Source organism: Oryctolagus cuniculus, chromosome 4, assembly GCF_964237555.1.
Source record: "Oryctolagus cuniculus chromosome 4, mOryCun1.1, whole genome shotgun sequence".
In the NCBI taxonomy this organism is placed as follows: Eukaryota; Metazoa; Chordata; class Mammalia; order Lagomorpha; family Leporidae; genus Oryctolagus; species Oryctolagus cuniculus.
In genome coordinates this window covers 56,845,964-56,873,939 of record NC_091435.1, presented here as the reverse complement: position 1 = coordinate 56,873,939, position 27,976 = coordinate 56,845,964, and the positions used below count along the sequence as shown (strand labels likewise).

Below are 27,976 nucleotides of genomic sequence, written 5' to 3'. Positions count from 1 at the left end.
GGAAATGCTGTTTTTATATGGGAAACCCTGTGTTGGTGTACGTCATGAGGGAATTCTTCATGACTGTGTTCTGCATATTCTAGACTCTAGTGCTTTCAAAATCTTCTATACTTACTAAAAACCCAAACAAATAGATAGGTCATTCCACACTTGCTAATGAAATCTGACAAGCTTTTTTAAATATATAAATCCTCCATTTCCCTTCTTATGTGATTGTGGAAACTCTTATAGTGTCAATGTTATCTTAACATTAAATCTTAGTCAAAGAAGACCATGACTCATTTTTTTTTTTTTTTTTTGGACAGTCAGAGTTAGACAGTGAGAGAGAGACAGAGAGAAAGATCTTCCTTCTGTTGATTTACCACCACCACCACCACCACCACCACCCCCACCCCGCAAATGGCTGCTATGGCCAGCACGCTGCTCTGATACAAAGCCAGGAGCCAGGTGCTTCTCCTGGTCTCCCATGCAGGTGCAGGGCCCAAGCACTTGGGCCATCCTCCACTGCCTCCCCGGGCCACAGCAGAGAGCTGGACTGGAAAAGGAGCAACTGGGATAGAATCCAGCGCCCCAACCGGGACTAGAATCCAGGTGCCGGCGCCGCAGGCAGAGGATTAGCCTAGTGAGCCACGGCGCCAGCCATCATTTTTTGTGTATGAGTATTTCATATGGCTTTGTTGTTTTAGCAAACAATTCAAGCAATATAGAAAAATACAAAAGGGAGAATAAATATTGCCTTTAAGTCCAGAGATTTTCAACATGAGCACTTTTCTGATTATGCACCCCAAACTATCTATGTGCCTATCAATGTCTATGGAAATGAATATATTGTTTTACAAAAAGAAGATCTTCTACTCAAGCTGTTTCAAATATAATTTTGTACTCAATCATATCTTGGCCATAATTCAATGTCCATTAATATATAACTATCACAGTCTACAAGGTTGGGCATGACCTAGCCCTGCCTCATTTTCCTATATCATCAGCAACCTCTTCAACACTGGCCTCCCTGTAATTCCTCAAGCACACAGAAAGGCTTTCATCTTTTCTATTTCCTTCATCTTGGAATGCTCTTCCTTCTGGTTTTTCTTTGACAGACCATCACATGTTTTTCATTTGGGTCTCAGTTCCAATGAACCCTCTTCAGAGTGGTCTTCTCCAGTGACTCCATCTAAAGAGGTCACCCGACTCTTCTGCTCTTCTGTCTCATCATCCTGAGTTATCTTCATCACAATTTTATCTCTCTTTAAAGTTATCTTGTTAACAAGCGACTTGGGAATTTTTTTAATGAATCCTTTAAAACAGCAACAAGAAAATTAATAAACTGGCAAACTAGCTATACTCCAAGAAAATCAAGGCATTAGCAGACCCAGTACTGCAAGAACAAGGAACATGACTTTAGAACAATTTAGGGAACACTGATTTCTTAACACAAAAAAGCAACATAAATTTCCTCCAGAGCAAAAATAGTAATAAAATATTTTTTCTTAAAAACTTACTGAAAAATAATAGATAATCAAGAAATGGAGGTACAACCAGATTTTATAGAAGTGGTTGCAAATATAAATAATATTATCATTTGGGAATTTTTAATCTTCCACGTTGAAAAATAAATTTTTAGAAATGTCTGGAAAGAATGAACCAGTTCAATTAATATGAACATCTTGGAAATTAGAATAATACAGAAACTAATGATTTAATAAAAGGCAATTCATTTGATTTAAATATGATAAAGATATTGAAAATGAATCTTGATGTGAATGGGATGGGAGAAGTAGGAGATGGGAGGGTTGCAGGTGGGAGGGAAGTTATTGGGGGGGAAAAAGGCACTGTAATCCAAAAGCTGTACTTCAGAAATTTATATTTATTAAATAAAAGTTAAAAAACTTAAACTACATTTATTGTAATGTCATCTTTGGACAAGAACAAGTATTTGAAAATGTAGTGGAAGGTATATTGGTTTTCCACACTAAATTACCCCTTAAAAACAAAGAAATTATGTAAATAACACCCACTGAGCCACTTAAGGCAATAAACACATGACAGAACTAAAAAAAAAAAAAAAAGAATGAATCCCATAAGATCAAACTCAAGGCAATGATGTCTACTCTCACCACTCCTATTTAGGATTGTACTGTATGTTCTACTCAGTACAGTAGGTAAGGAAAGGAGTAACACATACATTAGAAATCAATAAACAAAAACAGTTGTCCATAATGCAAATGAAATTATTGCCTACATAGAAAATCTTAAGGAATCTTTTTTAAAAAAGAAAGAGGGGGAGTCCTTGAAGCAATAAATATAGCAAGGTCTCAGATATATAAGGTAAGCATGTAAATATCAATAGTATTTCTACACACAAATAATAAATCATTAGAAAATAACATTTCTAAAAAATCATATAGATCAGCTCCAATAAATAAAGATAAAAGAAATAATTAGCTGAAGTTCTATATATTTTTAGTTAATATAACCACATTTTATTATTTTTTAACTTTTGTTTAATAAATATAAATTTCATAAGTACAACTTTTGGATTATACTGGCTTTTTCTCCCCCAAAACCTCCCTACCACCTGCCACCCTCGCATCTCCCGCTCCCTCTCCTATTCCATTCACATCAACATTCATTTTGAATTATCTTTACATACAGAAGATCAACTTAGTATATATTAAGTAAAGATGTCAACAGTTTGCAACCACACAGAAACACAAAGTATAAAGTACTGTTAGAGTACTAGTTATACTGTTAATTCACATAGTACAGCATATTAAGGACAGAGATCCTACATGGAGAGTAACTGCACAGTGACTCCTGTTGTTGATTTAACAACTGACACTCTTATTTATGATGTCAGTAATCACCCGAGGCTTTTGTCATGAGTTTCCAAGGTTATGGAAGCCTTTTGAGTTTGCCGACTTCGATCTTATTTAGACAAGGTCATAGTCAAAGTGGAAGTTCTCTCCTCCCTTCAGAGAAAGGTACAGTCTTCTTTGATGGCCCATTCTTTCCACTGGGATCTCACAGAGATCTTTCCTTTAGGTCATTTTTTTTTTTTTTTTGCCACAGTGTGTTTACTTTCCATGCCTAAAATACTCTCTTGGGCTTTTTAGCCAGATCCGAATGCCTTAAGGGCTGATTCTGAGGCCAGAGTGCTGTTTAGGACATCTATCATTCTATGAGTCTGCTGCGTATCCTGCTTCCCATGTTGGATCATTCTCTCCTTTTTAATTATATCAGTTATTATTAGCAGACACTAGCCTTGTTTATGTGATCCCTTTGATTCTTAATCCTATATTATGATCAATTATGAAACTGATCACTTTGACTAGTGAGATGGCATTGGTACATGGCACCTTGATGGATTGAACTGGAATCCCCTGGCACATTTCTAACTCTACCATTAGAGGTAAGTACGAGTAAGCATGTGCTGAACTGTACATATCCTCCCTCTCTTATTCCCACTCTTATATTAAACAGGGATCACTTTTCAGTTATATTTAAATGCCTAAGAATAATTGTGTGTTAATTAAAGAGTTCAACCAATGGTATTAAGTAGAACAAAAAATACCAAAAGGAATAAAGTAGTAAGTTGTTCTTCGACAGTCAGGACAAGGGCTGATCAAGTCATTGTTTCTCATAGTGTCAGTTTCACTTCTACAGGTTTCCTTGTAGGTGCTCAGTTAGTTGTCAGCGATCAGGGAGAACATATATTTGTCCTTTTGGGACTGGCTTAATATACTCTGCATGATGTTTTCCAAATTCCTCCATTTTGTTGCAAATGACCGGATTTTATTGTTTTTGACTGCTGTATAGTATTCTATAGAGTACATGTCCCATAATTTCTTTATCCAGTCTACTGTTGATGGGCATTTGGATTGATTCCAGGTCTGAGCTATTGTGAATTGAGCTGCAATAAACATTAAGGTGCAGACAGCTCTTTTATTTGCCAATTTAATTTCCTTTGGGTAAAATTCCAAGGAGTGGGATGGCTGGGATGTGTGGTAGGGGTATATTCAGGTTACTGAGGTATCTCCAGACTGACTTCCAGAGAGGCTTAACCAGTTTGCATTCCCACCAACAGTGGGTTAGTGTCCCTTTTTTCCCCACATCCTCTCCAGCATCTGTTGTTAGTAGATTTCTGTATGTGAGCCATTCTAACTGGGGTGAGGTGAAACCTCATTGTGGTTTTGATTTGCATTTCCCTGATTGCTAGTGATCTTGAACATTTTTTCATGTGCCTGTTGGCCATTTGGATTTCCTTTTTGAAAAATGTCTGTTGAGGTCCTTGGCCCATCTCTTAAGTGGGTTGTTTATTTTTTGTTGTGGAGTTTCTTTTTATTTTTTTTTATTTTCTTTTTTTTAAACTTTTATTTAGTAAATATAATTTTCCAAACTACAGTTTATGGATTACAATGGCTTCCCCCCCATAACTTCCCTCACACCCGAACCCCTCCCATCTCCCTCTCCTTCTCCCATTCCATTCACATCAAGATTCATTTTCGATTCTCTTTATATACAGAAGATCAATTTAGTATATATTAAGTAAAGATTTCATCAGTTTGCACCCACACAGAAACACAAAGTGTAAAATACTGTTTCAGTACTAGTTATAGCATTACTTCACATTGGACAACACACTAAGGACAGATCCCACATGAGAAGTAAGTACACAGTGACTCTTGTTGTTGACTTAACAATTTGACACTCTTGTTTATGGCGTCAGTAATCTCCCTAGGCTTTAGTCCTGAGTTGCCAAGGCCATGGAAGCCTTTTGAGTTTGCCGACTTCGATCTTATTTAGACAAGGTCATAGTCAAAGTGGAAGTTCTCTCCTCCCTTCAGAGAAAGGTACCTTGTTGTGGAGTTTCTTGATCTCATTGTAGATTCTGGTTAATAATCCTTTATCAGTTGCATAGTTTGCAAATATTTTTCCCATTCTATTGGTTGCCTCTTCACTTTCCTGTTTCTTTTGCAGTACAGAAACTTCTCAATTTGATGCAATCCTAATTGTTAATTTTGGCTTTGACTGCTTGTGCCTCTGGGGTGTTTTCCAAGAAGTCTTTGCCTGCGCCTATATCTTGCAGGGTTTCTCCAATGTTCTCCAATAATTTGATGGTGTTGGGTTGTAGATTTAAGTTTTTAATCCATGTTGAGTTGATTTTTATGTAAGGTGAAAGGTAGGGGTCTTGCTTCATGATTCTGCACGTGGAAATCCAATTTTTCCAGCACCATTTGTTGAATAGACTCTCCATGCTCCAGGAATTGGTTTTAGATCCTTGATCAAATATAAATTGGCTGTAGATGTTTGGATTGATTTCTGGTGTTCCTGTTCTGTTCCATTGGTCAATCCATCTGTTTCTGTACCAGTACCATGCTATTTTGTTTACAACTGCCCTGTAGTATGCCCTAAAATCTGGTATTTTGATGCTTCCAGCTTTGTTTTTGTTGTACAAGATTGCTTTAGCTATTCAAGGTCTCCTGTGCCTCCATATGAATTTCAGCATCATTTTTTCCAGATCTGAGAATATCTTTGGTATTTTTATTGGTATTGCATTGGATCTATAAAGTGCTTCTGGGAGAATGGACATTTTGATGTTATTGATTCTTCCAATATATGAGCATGGAAGATTTTTCCATTTTTTGGTATCTTCTTCTATTTCTTTCTTTAAGATTTTGTAATTCTCATAGTAGAGATCTTTAGCATCCTTGGTTAAGTTTAGCTGAAATTATAACAAAATAGGTGCACAATTTATGATGAGTCTTAAAAAAGTTCATGGAAAATACATATTATGAAAAAAAACTATGCATGTATTTCAGAATATTTTTAACCATAGTAAACTTATTTTAATTCTGTTTTCCAAGACATTCTGAGATACCCTCATATGTGGAATACTATTGAATGCTGATTTTAAAAAAGGTGCTAAGAAAAAGAGAAAACATTATATTTACTATTCTGAATTTTTTAAATAGGATATAATATGATACATGTAACACCATGAATTTTTAGAACACTGTTGTGCACAAAAAATGTGAGACATAAAGGACATTAAGCATTATATTATTGATTATTTAACTTTCATGTTACAGAATTATGGTGAGGTATGTTCTGCTATCTCAGCACAATAATCGCCTATAAACAGTGATGATTTTCTGGAACGCAGTAAAGGGAACTTTTGAGAATAATGAAATATTTTCTTGATTTCTATGGTAGTTAAGTATATATTCATCAAAATTAGTGCAGTTTTACACTTGGTATTTATAAATGTCCCTATAAATAACTTTTATCTTGGCTAAAAATTACTTAGTGATCTGTTCCCACTACTAGATCTTGAAGTTTTAGAAATCTTGAAATCTGGATTCTAACACCGCTGTTGCAAATACATCTAATTCTTCTGCATACTCTGCAGTTGTATTTATCAAGAATATATTGTCATTCTTTTACAGTCTGTTCTATTTGTCTTCAGAAACTGTACAGTGTGAAAAGAACTTTCTAGGCCATTCTTTTCCTTGGGAGAATACTGGCCTCTGGAACTAATATAGAGTCCATCAGACTTTATAAAATTTCAGAAGTAGCTCCACAATAAAATTTCAAACATATCTGGTGGAAAACTGTCCATGAAATAAGCCAGGAGATATAGAAAGAGTGTAAGTGATATTAACACATTAGGGTTTCAAAATAAATGAAATTTCTCAAGACTTTCATGCAGTTCTTGGTGAACCTGAGGAGACACTGCAAGAGTGATGGCACAGCTTAAGACGACTGATAATACAAGTAGAACTAAGGTTTATTTCTGCTTCTAAAACTTTTTACCTTCAACTCCCTTTCTAGTTGGCTACCACTGAATGAAAGTGCTGTATTAAAACAATTAATGATGGGTCCATGACCTCCCTACATGTGCATATTATAAGACAGGCTCCTCCACTTATGCCAATCTCAAAGCAATTTCCAGAAAGAATCCTAGATTACAACTTAACATAAATTATTATTTAATTCTGATGCACATGCTTTGAAATCTATGAGAAATGTCTAAGGAACAAGTTTCACAGTTGATTTGACTAATCAGAAATACTAGCTACAATTTAGCAAGTGATTCATAATCCAAGTCAATTAATTGGAGGAATTAACCTATCAGAGTCAACTGGTGACAACAAGAATGTAAGAACTTTAGAAACACATAGACATCTTTGAGTACAGGCCCCTGGATTTCACATGGCATGAAACAGGGTTGACAAAATTCTACCACTGGAATAAAACTTCGACATGATAATGACATCTAATACTGCCACATTAATTGGGAGGATATTCCGAATATTTCAAAGGTGAGCTGCCTCCTGCTGTATAACAGAAATATTTTTCTAACTTAGAATGTGCTTAGAGGCATTATTTTCATTCTCATCTGGGTTCCATGGCCATCAACAGTCATCAAGTGATTTAGCAAAATTTATGGTGATAGTTTATTAATAATTTTGAGCACATCCTTGATGAAAATAATTTTTTAAAACTTTTATTATGCATGTCAGTGCTACTATAAAGGAAAATTTTATTTCTATGCCAATGTATACAAATAGCCTTAAAGAAAGATCTTTGGGTTGATTTTTTTAATTATTGCAAGGGGTGGCAATACTTCAGTGGAAAGTACATCCTCTGGATCCGTACTAGTTGAGGTTCTCAGTGAAACTGACCATGACCCCTGCTTCAATCCCCAGTGAATAAAAATTAGTGTTTAAAAACAAAAATGTATAGCAAGCATGCAATGGCACATTAGGAAAAGTAATTGCAGCCTTCCTTGAACATCAAGCAAAGAATTCCTTTTTGGATACTTCTGAGTCAGTGTTTTCCTTTCCTTCATTGAGCTATATTCATGTGAGTAAAATAAGATGGGGTACAAGTGGCAAACCATATCAAAATGGGTTACTATAGATAAATATTTACTCCCTACAAATATCCCATAAGTTAATTTGCTAAGTATAACATAACTCATAATTTGTAAACCATCACTGCACAGAAATACAAAGTGATACCATACAACTTGTGAATTCAGTAGGCTTTATCTACTTTTATAATCTCCTTTTATCATCTTAGGTTTTCCCCATCACATTTCTAGAGTTTTCCTCACTCACCATATCCTTCATTGAGATATGTGTTGTCCAATATAGGAGCCATTCACATGTGTCCATTTAAATTTTAATTCAAGTTAATTAAAATTAAATGTAAAGTTCTAGTTCCAACAGTTGCAGCAGCCACAGTTCAAATGTTAACCATTACATTTGTCTAATAACTGCTGTATTGAATAGTGCATTCGATATTGATAAAAAATAGTTTCATCATTGCAGAAAGTTATAATGGGCACAGCTGGCCTAGATTCTTAGTGTTTTCACTACCCCTCTCTGGCCTCTCCAAACATCTCCTGGTGATTTTCTTCCTTCTACTTCTCTTATATCCAAAGCTACCCTGTAAGTACAAGTAGAAAGCACCATTTTGTAATTCCTTCCCTGAGGACTCTCCTCTTGATTTCAATAACTTGATAAACCTGTCCGTGCTTATGCAATTTGTGTATGCAGAGAGTTGATGTGCTCTCTCTCCAAGGTAACACATTTGCATTTTAGCTGAAAACTTCTAGAGACATTTTGCATTTACACGAAGGGTTGATTCTTAACAGTGGTGGTTTTCCATGGCAGCCTGGAACCTTTGTGAATGGAACTCAGAATGAAGGTGTCTCTACAGCAACTTTCATATTACATTATCCTGTTGGCCTGCCCACCTACACTGACTTCAAGTTAATACACTGATTTGTCTTTGAGGAATGTTGGGCTATCCCCAAGTGTTACCATGGGAGACATAGTGTTTATACATCTAACAAGATAGTGATGAATAGTAGGTAAAAATAAATATCCTTCTTTTGTTTGTAACTATGAAAATTGTACTTTGGGGCAGGAATTTTGGTATGAGAATCCATTTATCTTTTTCCCATTCTGAATTCCCTGATGAGGCATAACACAAACAACAACTAAGAGCAGAAGAGATAATATAAGGCAATACCAGCTTGGCAAATGTTCCCCTCTCCCCTGATTCAGAACTCTGATAAAAACTGAACCAACACATTCAGCTCATGCCAGGAGAATTAGAAAATAAATATACTTCTTACTCCTAAGAAAGACACAATCAAGTGTGTAAATAGACTCTGATTGGTTCTATGGTCCATTATCTGGGTCAGAGAGAGGCAATGGGCTATGTCCAAGAAAACAACCCTTCCTTATTTGCTTACCACACAAGGAAAAGATGGAATCCTTATGTCCTCAGAAGGACCAGCTATCTTAACATGTTCAAGAAGAAAAGAGAAAACAGAGAGCCAGGACTGCCTCAGAAGAAAACTGTGTCCTGTATGCGATGTCCCACATTCTAGATTCAGGCCATTGCTTCACCATGATTTCCTTGTTTTCTATATACAGAAATATTTACATAATGAAACTAAAATGCATCTTCATACACACAAAAAAAAATCAAATCAATGGCATCTCTTCAGTGCTTTGTCTGCTTATTTTTGGGTCTTATTTTACATTGAAGTAATCCATGTAGATAGTTTTAAGGGCTAAGAAATAATAAAAGGTTTAGAACAAAGTAAGCAGTACTCTTTCCTCTCCTACCCCTCCCAACAAAAAAACACTTTAATCTCTTGTTAGCTAATTTTTCTTGTAGCTTCCATAGTATGGGTTAATGAATACATGAATACACATATTATGAATATGATAAAAATATGGCATACACTTAATACATGCATATGTAAATATGGTATTTAATCCTGTTTATATTACTATCATGTTAAAATATTTTGTTATGGAAAATTTCAAACACATACAAAAGTTATAAAGTTGTATGATGAACTAAACATACATACCCATCACTTCATTTTGGTTACTATCCCGTACACAGCCAGTCCATTTCATCTATATATCTACCCATGTAGTCTACCAACAAACTCAACTACATTATTTTAAGCAATACAAGACATCATTTAACCATAAATACCTCACTAATGTACAACTCTAAAAAGATAGATCTCCTTAATATGTATGTATATTTATCACTATCCCACATCTAAATCTAATAATTACTCCTAAATATCATCAAATATCTAGTCACTGATAATATTTCCCAATGTTTCACAATTCTTCTGTACAGTTGGCATGTACAAATCAAAATGCAAACAAGGAACACTGTTTGGCTGTGTCATTTGGTATCCTTTGTTTTAATCTATTAGCAGTGGTTTTCAACTGGAGGCAGTTTTGTTCCCAGGAGACATTTGGCAATGTCTGGAGACATTGCTAGCTGTCAAAACTTGACTAGGGGTTGTCATAACCTTGAATAGAGTTCCAATGACATCTCATAGATAGAGTCAGGGATGCTACTAACAACTTGGAAATGCACAAGACAGTCCCTGACAAGAAATAATTAATCCATTCCAAAACATCACTAGTGTCCAGATTGGGAAACTCTGATATGTACAATATAGAATTTAATTTATCCCCTCCTCTCTTATTTCTTGAAGACACCAGGTCATTTGACCTCTAAAGTGTTCTGAATTTTGCACATTGTATTCCTCTTTGTCTTGTCACATATTCTTCATTGCCTATAATTTCTATAAAATGAGAATAAAGAGGGAACATATTAACATAATAAACCAATAGAGAATATGCCTAAATATTAAAAAATCTGTGTGAAAATGTGAGTCAAACAATTGCATTATGATTATCAGAGATGAAAGCAACCTCAGAGGATTTCTTTTTCAGTCCATTTCTCTTGTTTGTACACAACAAAGACACTGATGCCTAGGTTTGTAATACAACTTGGTTAAGTTCACAATCAAATTTCTTGAATCTCTTCCTCTTTGAAAGCTGAGATGCAGTGTCATTTCTTAAGACAAGAGATTTAACCATATTAATGTTCGATTTTTTTAGCTAGAATGTCCATAGAACATGAAATATCCTTGCATTGGAAAGCATGAAATGTCTGATTCTCTTTTCCAATTAGCCTCTAATAATGCAAATCTTTTTTTTTTTTTTTTTTTGACAGGCAGAGTTAGACAGTGAGAGAGAGACAAAGATCTTCCTTCCGTTGATTCACCTCCCCAAATGGGCGCTACAGCTGGCACGCTGCGCAGATCCAAAGCCAGGAGCCAGTTGCTTCCTCCTGGTCTCCCATGTGGGTCCAGGGACCAAGCACTTTTTTTTTTTGATAGGCAGAGTTAGTGAGAGAGAGAGACAGAGAGAAAGGTGTTCTTTCCGTTGGTTCACCCCCCAGATGGCTGATACAGCCAGCGCATCACACCAATCCGAATCCAGGAGCCAGGTGCTTCCTCCTGGTCTCCCATGTGAGTGCAGGGACCAAGCACTTGGGCCATCCTCCACTGCCTTCCCAGGCCACAGCAGAGAGCTGGACTGGAAGAGAAGCAACTGGGACAGAATCCGGCGCCCCAACTGGGACTAGTACCCAGGGTGCCAGCGCCACAGGTAGAGGATTAGCCAAGTGAGCCACAGCGCCAGCCTAATAATGCAAATCTAAAGACATTATTTTAATATGACATTTCTTACTAATTTTTTAAATCTTTTTAAAAAATTTACTGATATAAAAAGAGATTTCATGTATTTCATATATACAATTCTAAGAGGATAACTATACTAAAGTACCTCAATCCCAACCTCTTTCCTTAACATTCCAGTGTTTTAAATTATTCATTTTTTCCTATGTAAATATTCTTGAGTAATAATATTTCTGTTTTTTGTATTATGAAAATAATCAACATTCACTGTTAAAAGTATAAACACATATCCCATTTTCCTTGGATTATGATATCAGCCTTCCTAAATAAGTATCTAAAACTTCAGCTTATGTTTATCACACTTATTTTATTTTAATAATAGCAGGAAATATTTGATTTTTCAGTCTCCACTTTCCATTTTTATAAACTGAAAGAAAAAATTTAATATATTACAAAATATCTGTACATAGACAAAGTATACCTGATGGGGGTCAAAAACAAGAGAGAGGGGGCCAGCGCCATGGCATAGCAGGTAAAGCCACTGCCTGCAGTGCCAGCATCCCATATGGGTACCAGTTCGGCTACTCCACTTCACATCTAGCTCTCTGCTATGGCCTGAGAGACCCAGAGGAAGCTCCTGGCTCTTGGCTCCTGGCTCCTGCCTTTGGATCTGCTCAGCTCCGGCCGTGGCGGTCATTTGCGGAGTAGAACCAGCGGATGGAAGACCCACCTCCCTCTCTCTCTCTCTCTCTCTCTCCCCCTCCCTTCCTCCTTCCCTCTCCTTCTCTCTCTGTGTAACTCTTTCAAATAAATAATAAAATAAATATTTTTAAAAAACTAAAGTTCTGAATGTCTAACATCCTAAAATCACTTCTCCTGAGCTAAAATCAAAGTGATAGCAGGTTTTCTTCCTGGAGGCTCCATGAAGAAGTCCATATCCCTGTCTTTTCAAGCTTCTAAAGGCTACCTGCATTCCTTGGCATGTAGTCTCTTCTGGCATCACTTCAACCTCTTTCTTGCACAGTCACGTCTCCTATGATTATGACCCTCCAACCTCCTTCTTGTAAGGACTCTTGTGATGATATAGGGCCCACCTAGACAATTCAAGATAATCTCTGCTCTTCAAGATCCTTAACTTAATCACATCTGCAGAGTCTTTTATCCACATAAGCTAAAATTAACAAGTCCCAGGGATTAACTTGCATGACTTTAAAGGACCATTACTGAGCCTAACACAGATGAGGAGAGGACAGGACACAAGGAGACAGGAGAGAAAAAAGAGAAAGACAAATGTACTTTCCATTACTCATGCATGAACATCCTTGCATACATTTACCCAGCATGGAAATCAAACTCTCTGTACTTGCACATTCTGATAGAAGAAGGAAATTCCTTTCTCTGAAAGAGGCAATGCTGAGTTTTTAATTTAGTTAACAAATATTACCGTTTACAACTAAGATGTGCTCAATATAATGCATGACTTTTCACAGCCTACTAAGATATGCTCATCATGTTTTCAAAGTCAGCCATGTTTACCTCTCACTAGTGCCTCAAGGCTCCTGTCCCAGTCTACTCTGCCTCCTCTTCCTGGGCACAACACACACACTCCATCCCACTAGACCGCACTGGCCATCACCTTCTCTAATCTGCCTTGGGCTCTCTATTTCTTTCCTTACAGACACCATCTCCTGTGGATATTGGCAAAATCACAGTTCAGATTCTCTCTCCCCCCTGCTTTTTCCCCAGTTCCCCTAGGTTTAAGGTCTCTTCTATGTTCAGTATTTTACTAGCATTCAATAAGTTCCTAACCTGTTTTCCAGAGAATTCACCCAGTTATACCCAGGCCTATATGCCCGATTCTCTGTTCATTGTATCTCCCCACACTGGAAGAAAGAACACTATTTTTTTCCTCTGGCTTTTTATTTTTACAAATATCTAATCTATGTCAGATTGTCAATTTTGTCAAAAAAAGAATCTTTTAAACACCAAAAATGTGAACGATAAGCCTTATTTTGTTATTATAGTCAATTTGCTGTAAAGATTTCTAAATCCTTAACCTCAATTTCTGTATCTTCTTCATCTTTGTCCACAACAGTACTCAGATTATATAGGTCCCTGGGCAACTCCTCTGCTTCACATCTAACTTCCTGCTAATGAAATGAAGGCTCAAGTACTTGGAAGACATAAATCGATTTCTGGGCTCCTGGTCTCAGCCTGACTAGTCCAGGCCATCCCAGGCTTTTAGGGAGAGAACCAGCAGATGGAAGGTCTCATTCTCTCCCTCTCTCTCCACCCCTCTCTCTCTCCCTCCCTTTCTCTCTGCTTCCCTCCCTCCCTCTCTCCCTCCCTCCCTCCCTCCTTCCTTCTCTCCCTCTGTGTGTGTGTGTGTGTGTGTCTATCTCTATCTGTTTCTGCCTTTCAAATAAAATAAAAACAAATAAAAATTTTTTGAGGAAAAAATCAAATCCTACAACCTCTGAGAAGATTCTGTACTTGGTTAGCATTTGATATGCTGTATCAAATTTTTGGAATTTGATATCAAATGTATGGAATTTATTTGAATCCTTCCTCCAAGTGCCATGCCACATGTCTGAGAAGGTATACAGAAAAGTGGTCTTTGTGGAGAAGCCCCCCAATGGAAGAGGGACTCTCTGTGGGTGATTGTCACAAGCAGATTTGAGTGAGGGTCCCAGTTCTGTTGTCCAAACAACTTCATGTCCCCAGACATGTTACATGAATGGACTCTTATCCTGAAGCTAGACTAAAGTTCTTGAGTTATTTTTTAAGAAAGCTTGTATTTAATGAATATAAATTTCATAGGTGCAGCTTTAGGAATATAGTGGTTTTTCCCCCATACCTACCCTCCCACCCCCACTCCTGTCCCACCTCCTACTCCCTCTCCCATCCCATTCTTCATTAAGATTCATTTTTAATTTACTTTATATACAGAAGACCAACTCTATACTAAGTAAAGATTTCAGCAATTGCACCCACCTACTCACACACACACACACACACAAAGTATAAGGTACTGTTTGGAAACAAGTTTTACAGTTAATTTTCATAGTACAACTCATTAAAGAAAGAGGATGAACATGGGGAGTAAGTGCACAGTGACTCCTGTTGTTGATTTAATAATAAACACTCTTATTTATGACGTCAGTGATCACCCGAGGCTCTTGACATGAGCTGCCAATCTACTGAAGCTTTTGAGTCCATAAACTCTGTCAGTGTTTAGACAGGGCCATAGCAAATGTGAAAGTCTTCACCTCCCGTCAGAGAAAAGTACCTCCTTCTTTGATGGCCCCTTTTTTCCAATGGGGTCATACTCACAGAGATCCTTCATCTGTAATACTTTTTGTCACAGTGTCTTGGCTTTCCATGCCTGAAATTCTCTCATGGGCTTTTCAGCCAGATCTGAATGCCTTAAGGGCTGATTATGAGGTCATTTTAGGGCATTTGTCATCCTATGACTCTGCTGTGTGAACTGCTTCCCATGTTGGATCATTCTCTCTTTTTAATTCTATCTATTATTATTACCAAACACTTGGTCTTATTTGATATCTTTGACATTTAATCCTATCTATATGATCAATTACACACTTAATATGATCACTTTAACTAGTAAGATGGCAGTAGTAGCACCCAGTTCAATGGAATTTGAGTCCCATGGCAAGTTTTTAGCTTTACCCTTAGGGGTAAGTCTGTGGGAATGTGCGCTGAACTATACAACTCCTACCTCTCTTATTCTCACTCTTATTTTTTGCTGGGCTCTATTTTCAATGGATTAAATCTATACTAAGTAAAGAGTTCAACCAATTGTATTAAGTAGAAACAAAATTTAAAAATAAAAATAATAAAGTGTTCCTAAACAGTCAAGACAAGGGCTGGTCAAGTCATTGCTTCTCATAATGTCAATTTCATTTTTGTAAAATGTACATCTTTGATAGTCTAGGGAGGCCTATGAAGCTCTTCATGGAATATTTTAGTATTGATTTTGTGTGTGAATGGCTGTAAAATGCAAATTCAGAAAACTGAATTATGAGTAGACACATATACATTTAAGAAAAATTCAGGGCCGGCGCCATGGCTCACTAGGCTAATCCTCCACCTGCGGTGCCTGTACACCAGGATCTAGTCCTGGTCGGGGCGCCAGATTCTGTCCCAGTTGCTCCTCTTCCAGTCCAGCTCTCTGCTGTAGCACAGGAAGGCAGTGGAGGATGGCCCAAGTGCTTGGTCCCTGCACCCACATGGGAGACCAGGAGGAAGCACCTGGCTCCTGGCTTCGGATTGGTGCGATGCGCTGGCTGTGGTGCGCTGGCTGTATCAGCCATTTGGGGGGTGAACCAATGGAAAGAAGACCTTTCTCTCTGTCTCTCTCTCTCACTAACTCTGCCTATCAAAAAAAAAAAAAAGAAATTAAATTCATTTTTAAAATCATCCCTCAGGGATAACAAAAGACCTGAATAGTTTCACTGGTAAATGCTAGAAAATATTAAAGAAACAACAGTACAATATGTGATTTCAGAAAATATTAGGGTCAAATTATTCCCAACTCATTTAAAGGGACCAATTTAGCCCTGTTATCAAATCTTAATTATGGTCCTAATTAATAAAGGTAAAAATTCTTAACGTATACCAAATAAAATACGAAAACATAAAATGAGTCATTACATTTTTCTCCTCTCTTTTTTGCAACTGTTCTACTGTTGAGATTTTCCTTTTTGGTATTTTCATGATAGTTGTTACCATATTTTCACTTGTAACATAGGAATCCTTTAACTATTTATCTTTCTATTTGAAAAGCAGGGAAAGACAGACACCAGAGAAAGGAAGATAATCAGAGAGAGATGGCCCCTCTGCAAACTCACTCTCCAAATACCTACAATAGCTACAACTGGGCTAACTAGAACCAGGAGCTGGGAACTCAGTCTAGATTTCCAACATGGGTGTCAAGGGCCCAAGTGATTGAGCCATCACTGCAGCCTCCCAGCATGCACATTAGCAGAAAGCTAGAATTGGGAGCAAAACTGAGCCTCAGAACCAGATACTCTGATATGGGATATAGACATCCTAAGTGGTATCTTAATTTCCATACCAAACATCTACTCTTTAATTATTTCTTGTATATCCAGTCTGGTGATGAAGAATTCCTTTAGTTTTTACTTATCATCGAAAGTCTTTATCTCTCTTTCATTTCTGATGGATAGCTTTCCTGTAAATACTGTTCTTGGCTGGCAATTAATTTCAAGGTTTTGAATATTTCATAATATCCCCTCCTGACAAGTAAGGTCTTATCTTCCATTATACAGAGATTCTCTTATAAGTGATGACACATTTCTCTTGTTCTTAAAATTCTTATCGTCTTGTATTTCTGACAGTTTAATAACAATATGCCTCACAGAGGCTCTTTTTTGGACAAATCTAGTAAGAGTACTTTGCTATCCAGGTGTGGATGTCTTCATGTTTCCCAAAATTTGGAAAGTTTTCATCACTTATGTAATTGCATTGATTTTTCTCCTTCTTGAACACCTATGTTTGGCTTGCTTGAAGGTGTCCCATAAGTCACAAAGGGTTTCTTTAATTTTTTTAATTTTTTGTATATTTTTATCTGGCTGAATTATTTCAAAATATCCCTGTTCAAACAGAAATCCTGTCTTCTCTCTGCTCAATTCTACTCTTAAGATTCTCCATTATATTTTCAATTTCATTTATTGAGTTCTTTAGCTCAATGATTTCTGACAGGTTCTCTTGGTTGATCTCTATCTCTTTCAGGAGTTTCTCATTGATATCATGATTGTCTTACTACTACTAATTTTCTATTTGGATTCTTCTGTATCTCATTTAGTTTCCTCAACATTCTTATGATTTATCAGGTGATTAACCATTGATTTCCATTTCTTTGCTAGAATTATTTTGCTTGTTTGTAGACATCTATGTTTCCATATTTTTCTTTTTTTTTTAAGTTTTATTTAATGAATATAAATTTCCAAAGTACGGCTTATGGATTACAATGGCTTCCCCCCATAACATCTCTCCCACCCGCATCCCTCCCCTTTCCCACTCCCTCTCCCCTTCCATTCACATGAGGATTCATTTTCGATTCTCTTTATATACAGAAGATCAGTTTAGCATACATTAAGTAAAGATTTCAACAGTTAGCTCCCACACAAACATAAAGTGAAAAATAATAGATGATTTTTTAAATGATGATGAAATCAGATCAGAACTATTGTCATGTTTAATCCCAGCGAGAGTCAAGTTGGGAATTAATAATTTCTTCTTTTTTTTTTTTTTAAAGAAGATCAATTTAGTATACATTAAGTAAAGATTTCAACAGTTTGCACCCCCATAGAAACACAAAGCGAAATATACTGTTTGAGTACTCATTATAGCATTAAGTCTCAATGTACAGCACATTAAGGACAGAGATCCTACATGAGGAGTAAGTGCACAGTGACTCCTGTTGTTGACTTTACCAATTGACACTCCTGTTTATGGCATCAGTAATCTCCCTATGCACCAGTCATGAGTTTCCAAGGCTATGGAAGCCTTTTGAGTTCACTGACTCTTATCTTGTTTAGACAAGGTCTTATTCAAAGTGGAGGTTCTCTCCTCCCTTCAGAGAAAGGTACCTCCTTCTTTGAAGACCTGTTCTTTCCACTGGGATCTCACTCGCAGAGATCTTTCATTTAGGTTTTTTTTTTTTTTTTTTGCCAGAGTGTCTTGGCTTTCCATGCCTGAAATACTCTCATGAGCTTTTCAGCCAGATCCGAATGCCTTTAGGGCTGATTCTGAGGCCAGAGTGCTGTTTAGGACATCCGCCATTCTATGAGTCTGCTGAGTATCTCGCTTCCCATGTTGGATCACTCTCCCCTTTATTTATTCTATCGGTTAGTATTAGCAGGTACTAGACTTGTTTATGTGCTCCCTTTGACTCTTAGTCCTTTCATTATGATCAATTGTGAACTGAAATTGATCACTTGGACTGGTGAGATGGCATTGGTACATGCCACCTTGATGGGATTAAATTGGAGTCCCCTGGTATGTTTCTAACTCTACCATTTGGGGCAAGTCAGCTTGAGCATGTCCCAAATTGTACATCTCTTCACTCTCTTATTCCCACTCTTATGTTTAACAGGGATCACATTTCAGTTAAATTTCAACACTTAAGAATAACTGTGTATTAATTACAGAATTAAACCAGTCATATTAAGTAGAACAGACAAAAAAACTACTAAGAGGGATAATGTATTAAGTTGTTCATTAACAGTCAGGGCTATGCTGATCAAGTCACCGTATTTTCATGCATTTTTTGCCCCGTGTTGGTTTTTGTGCATCTAGTAGGTAACCTGCTTCTATCAATTTTATAGGGTGGCTGTTATAGTAACAGATGTTATTCCAGCCATATGTCCTAGGAGGTTGGTGGGACATGCTGCATTGGCTTTGGTTTCAGGTGGGAGCTTTAGTGTAACTTCTTAAGGTATCATCAACATTAGTTATGTCTGCAAGTGTTTCAGTGAGCCAGGTTACAGTGGTTGCAGTATTGTACGGTCAGTTGGGATGTAGCTTCCTTCAGTGGGGGTAGATCCACTGGCAGTTCTGTGTTAGATGGAATGCTGCAGTTTCTTTGTGTCATGGAAGTAAAGAGCCAATCTTTGGGCCCAAGTTGGTAGTACAACATGGGTAGTGAGGTGGAGCACCTATCAATTTCTGAGGGCTGTACAGGTAACTTCATGGGAACTCTAGAGGCCAATTTGTTCAAGATGGTCTTCCCACACATTTTCAAGAGCTGTAGGTGCATAGGAAAACTGAGTGTTTGCTTCTAAGAACCTTAGTTGACCAAGCATCTGAAAACAAGCAGATCAACTGCTTCTTGGGGACACAGAGGGGTGGGCAGGGATTCCAAGTTACTTCTCAGGGGCTTCAGCAGGCTGAGCCACTCAGGAAAGGCTTCTCAGTTGTTTCCTGGTATCATGAGTAGGTGAGGCCACACATTTCTTTCTGTGGATTTCAGAGGAATGATTTATTCAGGTCTGGTTGTCTGGTTGCTTCCTGGGCCTGAGGAAGAAATTGCATGAATGGAGCCCCCTGTTACTTCCAGTATGGAAGCAGTTGATTTCTGGGACTTCTGTAAGCCAAATCAGTCAGAGTGTGCTCATCAAATTCTTTCCAGGAATGGAAGATAGAACCACCCATTGGCTCACAGGGCTGGTCTGTGGAAATTCTAGGAGCAGCCACTTCATAGGACACCATGTCGGTGGGGTCTCAAATTGACTCAATGTAGCAAGAGGCTGACAGTGTGGGCTGGGCTCTTTCTGAGAAGCAATTCAATGATGTGTTGATAAAATAACTCATCAAACTAGACTCAGAGCATATATGGGCCCAAGCTTTCTCCAGCAATAAATGCCTCAGGTGTCTGTGTCATGAAAGGGGCTTCCAGGAGCATCCTACTTACACTTTTCCCCAATGAGCAGGGTCATTCTTCACAGACACCATGTTTAATTCCCTCCTTTGTAAGACCATCACCTATCTTAGCACACTGCAATATATACTCTTGGGCTCAATTGCTATCATTTGCCCTTGCCCAGTGGATGATAGGATCTTCCTCCACACTGTGCTGCCTAAGGATGAGGAAGAGAAGCTGGAGGCATTCCCTTGGCCACTAGGCTAATTCAGCCCAGAGTTTTAACCTGTAGGTACAAGTTGGAGTCAGGGTATGAAGATCTCTACCTAACACTGTTTTTTACCTTGGTGAGTCTGGACCATGGTCTGCTACTATGGCCTGGATTTCATTGTTTCTGCCTCTCCCAAATGAGAGGCATCCCTCCACTGTGTTGCATGGATTTGGGGGATGGGTTATATGGGCAACTATTTTCCTCATGCCTTCTTTAATGTACCTTTTCTTAGTACTATATAAAACAACATTCTATCATCTCTCAATGTGCTTCCCCAGACATTGTGAAGGTAAAATAGTATGTGAATAATTGTTCAAAATATTGCCCCTCTAGGAAGAACATAAGGAAAAGATCATAGCCACCATCCTGCTGTACTTCCAGGCTTGCTCTTTCCACACTTTTATGATTGCACATTCATATATGCATAAGTAAATCAAAAATACATATAATATTTTTTTCTTTTTATTTAATAAAATGGAGCATAATCATTTCCATAACAGTACATACATATCTTATAAATTGTTTTATTTATATAAAGGGAATAAATTTCATATATATCATGCATACAGTTTTAAAAGAATAACACTTTCCATTTTATCTTCCCTCACTCCCACCCTCCCTCCTTCTTCCTTTTTTATCTTTTAATTTTTACAATGACATATTTTCAATGTTCTTTATAACCAACAAGCTTTACCCTTCATTAAATAAAGAATTCAATAAGTAGTAAATAGAAAAGCCACTGCCACTGTTCCTCAAGAGTATACAAAAGTCTATAATCAATAAATCTCTAAATGTCAATTTTGCTCATATACATTATGATTTTGTACTCATATTTATTACCACAAATCAGGAAAAATATATTTGTGTTTGGGGGACTCACTTATTTCACTAAGCATAAATGTCTCCAATTGTATCCATTTTGTTATGAAAGACAGGATTTCATTCTTTCTTATGACTTAATAGTATTCCATTGTGTATATGTATCACAATTTCTTTATCCATTCATCAGTTGATGGACATCTGTGTTGATTTCATATTTTAGCTAATGTAAATTGAATTGCAATAAGCAGGTAGGTACAGATAACTTTCATAAGTTGATTTCATTTTTGTTGGGTAAATTCCTAGGAGTGAAATGACTGGGTCTTATAGTAGACCTCTTTTCATATTTCTGATGAATCTCCATATTGACTTCCATTGCTGTTGTTGTACTTTTTTATATTGCCACCAACAGTGTATTGGTGTACCTTTTCCCCCAAAATCCTTGCCAGCATTTATTATTTATTGATTTTTGCATGATAGCCATTCTAACTGGGGTAAGGTAAACTTCATTGTGGTTTTGATTTGCATTTCCCAATGGCTAGTAATCCTGACCATCTTTACATGTGTCTGTTGGCCTTTTGTATTTCATCCTTTGAAAAATGCCTGTTCATTTCCTTAGCCTATTTCTTAACTGGATTGTTTGTTTCGTGGTTGTTGAATTTCTTGAGCTCCTTATACATCCTGGATATTAATCCTTTATAAAATGTATTGTTTGCAAATATTTTCTCATTGTGTTGGTTGCCTCTTTACTTTGTTTAGTGTTTCTTTTGCTGTGCAGAAGCCTCTTAGCTTGATGTAATCACATTGGCCTAACTTTGCCATTATTGCCTGTTTCTCTGGGTTCTTAACCAGAATTCTTTGAATGCCATTGTCTTGCAGTGTATCTCTTATATTTGCCTCTAGCAATTTAAGGGTGTCAGGTCTTATTTAGATCCCTGAGCCATTGTGATAAATGTTCCAATAGAAGACAATGCTTGCTTCCCTAGAAGTCCACTAATATGAAATGAAGGAAAAAACACAGTATTTTGATTCGTGTTCCATTGATTTATAAATTAAGCATTTTGATATAATTATTGAACATTTCTATTTATTCTGTAAATTATCTGTTTTCATCCTCTGACTATTTTTCTATTGGGAACTTTTAATTTTCCTTATTGATGTATAGGAACTTGTTTAAAAAAATGTTCTTTTCTCTGAATTTTATATAATGGTCTTTTCTTTGTGGTGGATTAAAGATGACCAAAAACTCCTTTTTGCTTCTCATGTTAAGAAGTGAGCTCTGTGCTGGTTCAAGTCCTGGCTGCTCTGCTTTCAACCCAGCTCCCAGCTAATGCACCTGGGAAAACAGCAGAAAATTTTCCAAGTACTTGGGCCTCTGCCACTCATGTGAGAAAACAAGAAGTAATTCCAGGCTCTTGGCATTGGCCTGGCCCAGTCCCAACTGTTGAAGCCATTTAGGGAATAAATCAGCAGATAGAATGTGTGTGTGTGTGTGTGTGTGTGTGTTGTACCCCCTTCTGTCTCTGTAACTCTGCTTTTTGAATAAATCTTTTTAAAAAAAAATCACATAAGAGGTCAGCTCTGTGGTGTTGTGGGTAAAGTCACCTCCTGCAGTACCGGCATCCCGTATGGGAACCAGCTCAAGTCATAGCTGCTCCTCTTCTGATCCAGTCTCTGCTATGGCCTGGGAAAGCAGTAGAAGATGGGTAAAGTCCTTGGGCTCCTGCACCCATGTGGGAGACCTATAAGAATATCCTGGCTCCTGGTTTTAGATCAGCTCAGCTCCAGCCATCATAATCATTTGGGGAGTGAACCAGTGGATAAAAGACACACACACACACACACACACACACACTCTCTCTCTCCATGTAACTCTGCCTTTCAAATTTTAAAAAATCTTTAAAAAAATTCATGTAAGACACATATAATGCATGGATTTCAAAATTTTAAAAATTAATAATTAGTAAAAAGGGAGCTACATGTTTCCTCCTCTTCAACATAGCTGAACTCTATGACTGTTTGAACAAATAGAATATTGTGAAAATTAAATTATGTCAGTTTCTAGGCCCAGTCATTAACAGATGGACAGCTGCTACTTTCTTTCTCCTGGAACACCTGCTTTTATTAACCAATCACTAGGATTTTTGAAAGCCCAAGACTCATGCAGGGACTTTTGATAAAAAGAGCTGAGTCCCCTAGGAGACTGTCAAAGTTGAGCTCCAGCTGAGTGTAGCACCAACTCTCCCGCCATGTCTGTGGTTCATCCTGGAAGCAAATCCTCCAGCCAACTCCACATTATGCCATTAGGAGAAAAGACAATGGTTCCTTCTAAGCTCTACCTAGAATATAGATTTATGAATGAAGTGTTCATTACTGCTTTGAGCCACTAAATTTTGAAGCATTTTGTTATGAAGTAATAAATAACTTTACTTTTCTTCATGTTTTTGCAATATTTTTATTGGTTATCAGCATTATTTATATTAAATTTATTACCAATTTTGTCAGTGGATTCTTATTGGCATATTGTACCATAAACAGACTATTTATGTAGAAAATAAATACCTTTAAAATCCTTACTTATAAAAATACTAAATATGCTTCTTCATAAATATTTCTATATCATTCATTAACGTTTTGCAGTGTCCTTCATACGTAAAACTTTTTAGATATTTTCTAGCTTTTCCTTTATAAATTTTTCTATCAATTATATTTAACTAAAAAATAAACTGCCCCAAATTCAGTGGTTTAAAACAATAACCACTTATTTGCTCAAATTGTGTCACTGGAAATTTTGCCAACCTCCAATAGGGAGGAGAAATTAATTTTTCTGGTCTCACCAGAGTCCCTCATGAGATTTTAGTCATTTGATGGATCCACTGGAACTAAAGTGTCCAAGATAGTCTTCTTTGTTTTTTTAACTTTTATCAAAGAATACAAATTACATGTATTTCATACATACAGATTTAGGAACATAATGATACTTTCCTGCCCAAGCTTCCACCCTTCTTTCTCCTCCCTCTCTATTCTCACTCTTAATTTTTACAAAGAACTATCTTCAGAAAAAATAATCTCTTTTTTTGACAGGCAGAGTGGACAGTGAGAGAGAGAGAGACAGAGAGAAAGGTCTTCCTTTTCTGTTGGTTCATCCCCCAGTGGCCGCTGCAGCTGCTGCGCTGCGTTCGGTGCATCGCGCTGATCCGAAGCCAGGAGCCAGGTGCTTCCTCCTGGTCTCCCATGCAGGTGCAGGGATCAAGCACTTGGGCCAACCTCCACTGCACTCCCAGACCACAGCAGAGAGCTAGACTGGAAGAGGAGCAACCGGGACAGAATCCGGCACCCCGACCAGGACTAGAACACAGGGTGCCAGTGCCACAGGTGGAGGATTAGCCTATTGAGCCACGGTGTCAGCCCAGACAAAATAATCTTATAACATGTCTGGCGGCTGGTGCTATCAGTTGGTTAGTCAGTGAGTATTAGCTATTCAGCTCATTTTTGCTTCACAAAAATGCATTTTTTTGTCCTCTGTTAGAAACTAAATTTCTTTCATATGATGAAATAGTGTTCGAAAACAGTCCAAGTGAAAGTGGTAAGAATTCTTGAAACTTAGACTCAAAATTACATGACATCAACTCTCACAATCTGTTGATTAAAGTAAGTCCAAAACCAGCTCTGACTTATGAGACTGGATAAATCAAAGCCTACTTGGTCTTTTATTTATTTATTTATTTATTTGACAGGCAGAGTGGACAGTGAGAGAGAGAGACACAGAGAAAGGTCTTCCTTTGCCGTTGGTTCACCCTCCAATGGCCACCGCAGCCGGCGCACCGTGCTGATCCGATGGCAGGAGCCAGGTACTTCTCCTGGTCTCCCATGGGGTGCAGGGCCCAGGGACTTGGGCCATCCTCCACTGCACTCCCTGGCCGCAGCAGAGAGCTGGCCTGGAAGAGAGGCAACCGCAACAGAATCCGGCACCCCAACCAGGACTAGAACCCGGTGTGCCGGTGCCGCAAGGCGGAGGATTAGCCTACTGAGCTGCGGAGCTGGCCCAGTCTTTCATATTATTTGTAGAATATTCTTTTGTAGTTAACTTGCAGGTATTTGTTTATGAAGTTATTTTATTCAAATATAATTTTGCATGAAATTAATTCTTTACCAAGTCCTTTATTGGGCTTTATAATCATGATGACTTATTCCTACAGTATTAAAGAAGAAAAAGAGGTCCTAAGAAATTGTAATTTAACAATTAGTTGATGAACAATTATACCACTAATGTGGAATCTTCTTCCCCAGAAAGCTTTTCAAAAAAGCAAGATAATCTTTATATTGAATAGGTGAAGTACATTCTACCCTTCATGTAAAGATTTACCACAGCCAAATAAAATTTATTAATATTCAAATAAAGATTAATTACATCTTATTTCCTAAGAAGTTGTCTCTACTAATGATACATACTTTAGTTTCATACCTTTATCCTCAGTAAGATGGAGACTGTGAATGAAGTAATTCAGCACCCCAAATAATTTACATAGGATGGTTAATTACACAATGTGAAGTGTTTTCAAAAAGTTCATGGAAAAATTGTATTATAAAAGAAAAACATATGTATAGATTTCAAGATTGCTTGCACCAAAATAAACTTATCCTTTAATTCTATTTTCCATAAACTTTTTGATGTACTCTCCCATCTTTTTATCATCATTCTATAACATAGGTCCATTAAGCTAACAATAGTCCTTATTTCTTAAAGAAAATAATTAGTTTAATTTCAACCTACAAGCCAGTTCTAGTCACTGAATCTCTGAGGTGGTTGTTTAATGATTATGCACTTTTGAGTCCTAATTTCTTTTATCTATAATTTCTGTAGATTATCAATCACCTTTACAATCAATGACAAGAATGCACCAAAGAAAAACTTTCTGGATCACCTCCCCAATATGATCTTCAAAGTATGTCCCCTCATGTCTTTTTGTCTTTATCTGGTACTAATATCAGCAGTTCTGCTATACTTCAGCTGCTTCCTATGGATGGAGTTTGCATGAGCACTTTACATGAGTTTACAGTAGTGTTTATTTGAAAGTTCATGGGATTTTGAATCTGAAGACTGAGTTCCAGTCTCTGAACTCCTACTAATAAATTGTCCCCATTTACTTTTTCCTTCCTCCAATTGTAATAAAATTGTCTCCTTATCTACTTGAAACATTGTTACAAGAAAAATATAACATGTGAATATTCTTTACAATGTAATACCAAAACGCTAGTTATTATTTCAGCAAGTAGTAATTCAAAATAACAATAGCTAACATTACTGAAATCTTATTAATGTGTGGAGTTCAATGGTAGAAACTTCACATGAAATATCTCATTTAATCCTCTCAATAAACAATGAGCCAGATACTCTTTTAAGATTTATTTATTTATTTAAAAGTCAGAGTTACACACAGAGAGAAGGAGAGGTAGATAGAGAGGTCTTCCATCCACTGGTTCACTCCCCAGATGGCTACAACGGCCAGAGCTGTGCCAATCCAACGCCAGGAGCCAAGAGCTTCCTCCAGGTCTTCCCACATGGGTGCAAGGGCCCAAGGACTTGGACCAACTTCTACTGCTTTCCCAGGCCATTGCAGACAGCTGGATCAGAAGTGGAGCAGCCAGGACTCGAACCGGCACCCATTTGGGATGCTGGTACCATAAGTGGCAGCTTTACCCGCTACACCACAGTGCTGGCCCCGAGGCAGATGCTCTTATTGGGAGAACTATAGGTTTTAAAAATTATTAATAATTTTTTTACCAACCTAGAGTAAGTTATGGAATGGTGTCAGAATTTAAATCTAGATCTGATTTCAAAACTGAACTCTTTAATCTCTTCTCTATTAAAAAAAAAAAAAAAAAGACCACTGGGGCTGAACTGCTAGGTCAAATGTTTACCCAAAAATAATTTTTTCAAGAAATGATAAAAAGGTAAGACACAGATTGGAAGAAATTTTCATAATACATATATCTGACATTGGGTTGATATCCATAATATATATTCTAAATGTCAATAAAAATAATAAAACACCCTAATTATATTTAATGGGCCTCAGATTGAAATAGATACTTTACAAAAAAGTTATGGGGGCCAACGAAGTATAGCAGCTAAAGCTGCCACCTATAGTGCCAACAGCCAATATGGGTGCCAGCTTGAGTACCAGCTGCTGCACTTCCCATCCAGCTCTCTACTATAGCCTGGGAAACAATGAGGATGGCCCAAGTCCTTGGGTCCCTGCACCCACATCAGGGACACAAATGAAGCTCCTGGCTCCTGGCTTCAGATCAGCTCAGCGCTGGCCATTGCGGCCATCTGGGGAGTGAACCAGCAGATGGAAGTCCTTTCTCTCTCTGCCTCTCCTTCTCTCTGTGTGTAACTCTCACTTTCATATAAATAAATAAATCGTATTTTTTTAAAAAAAAAGACCACTAAGAGTATTGCTACTTTGTTTGATTGAAATGAAAATTTAGTGACCAGTCATTTAATTCTTGAACTCTAAGTGTCAGACTATATTAATTAGGAATAGTCTGTCATACATTCCTTTCCTTCTTTTGTGACCTTATCCTACCATATGTTACTTTTTTGTTCTTACAAAGATACTTTTCTCTTTTTTGTAAATTTTATTTAAGGCATACCAGTTTCATATATTTCATACACTCAGATTCAGGGATATAGTGCTATTTCCCACCCTAATCTCCCCCCCCCACCACCCTCCTTACTCTTCTATTCCCATTCTTAACTTTTATAAAGATCTATTTTCAGTTTACTTAATACTCATAAAATTAACCCCACAGAAAATAAAGAGTTCAACAAATAATATGAAGAAAAAAAAACTGTTCTTCAACAGTACAGACAGGGGCTGTAAACAATCATCAAATCTCAAAACATCAATTTCACTCCTATATATCATCTTTT

At 37.3% G+C, this 27,976-nt stretch overlaps 1 long non-coding RNA gene across 1 annotated transcript in view; it reads right to left on the bottom strand.

Moving 5' to 3' along the window:
- Positions 1-5,137: 5,137 nt before the first annotated feature.
- The window catches only part of LOC127482955 (uncharacterized), a 78,928-nt gene continuing 56,089 nt past the window's right edge, over positions 5,138-27,976 (bottom strand). Inside the window, exon 3 of the long non-coding RNA XR_011387830.1 lies at positions 5,138-5,722. This is a non-coding gene — a long non-coding RNA (uncharacterized lncRNA). The remainder of the gene's footprint in view (positions 5,723-27,976) is intronic.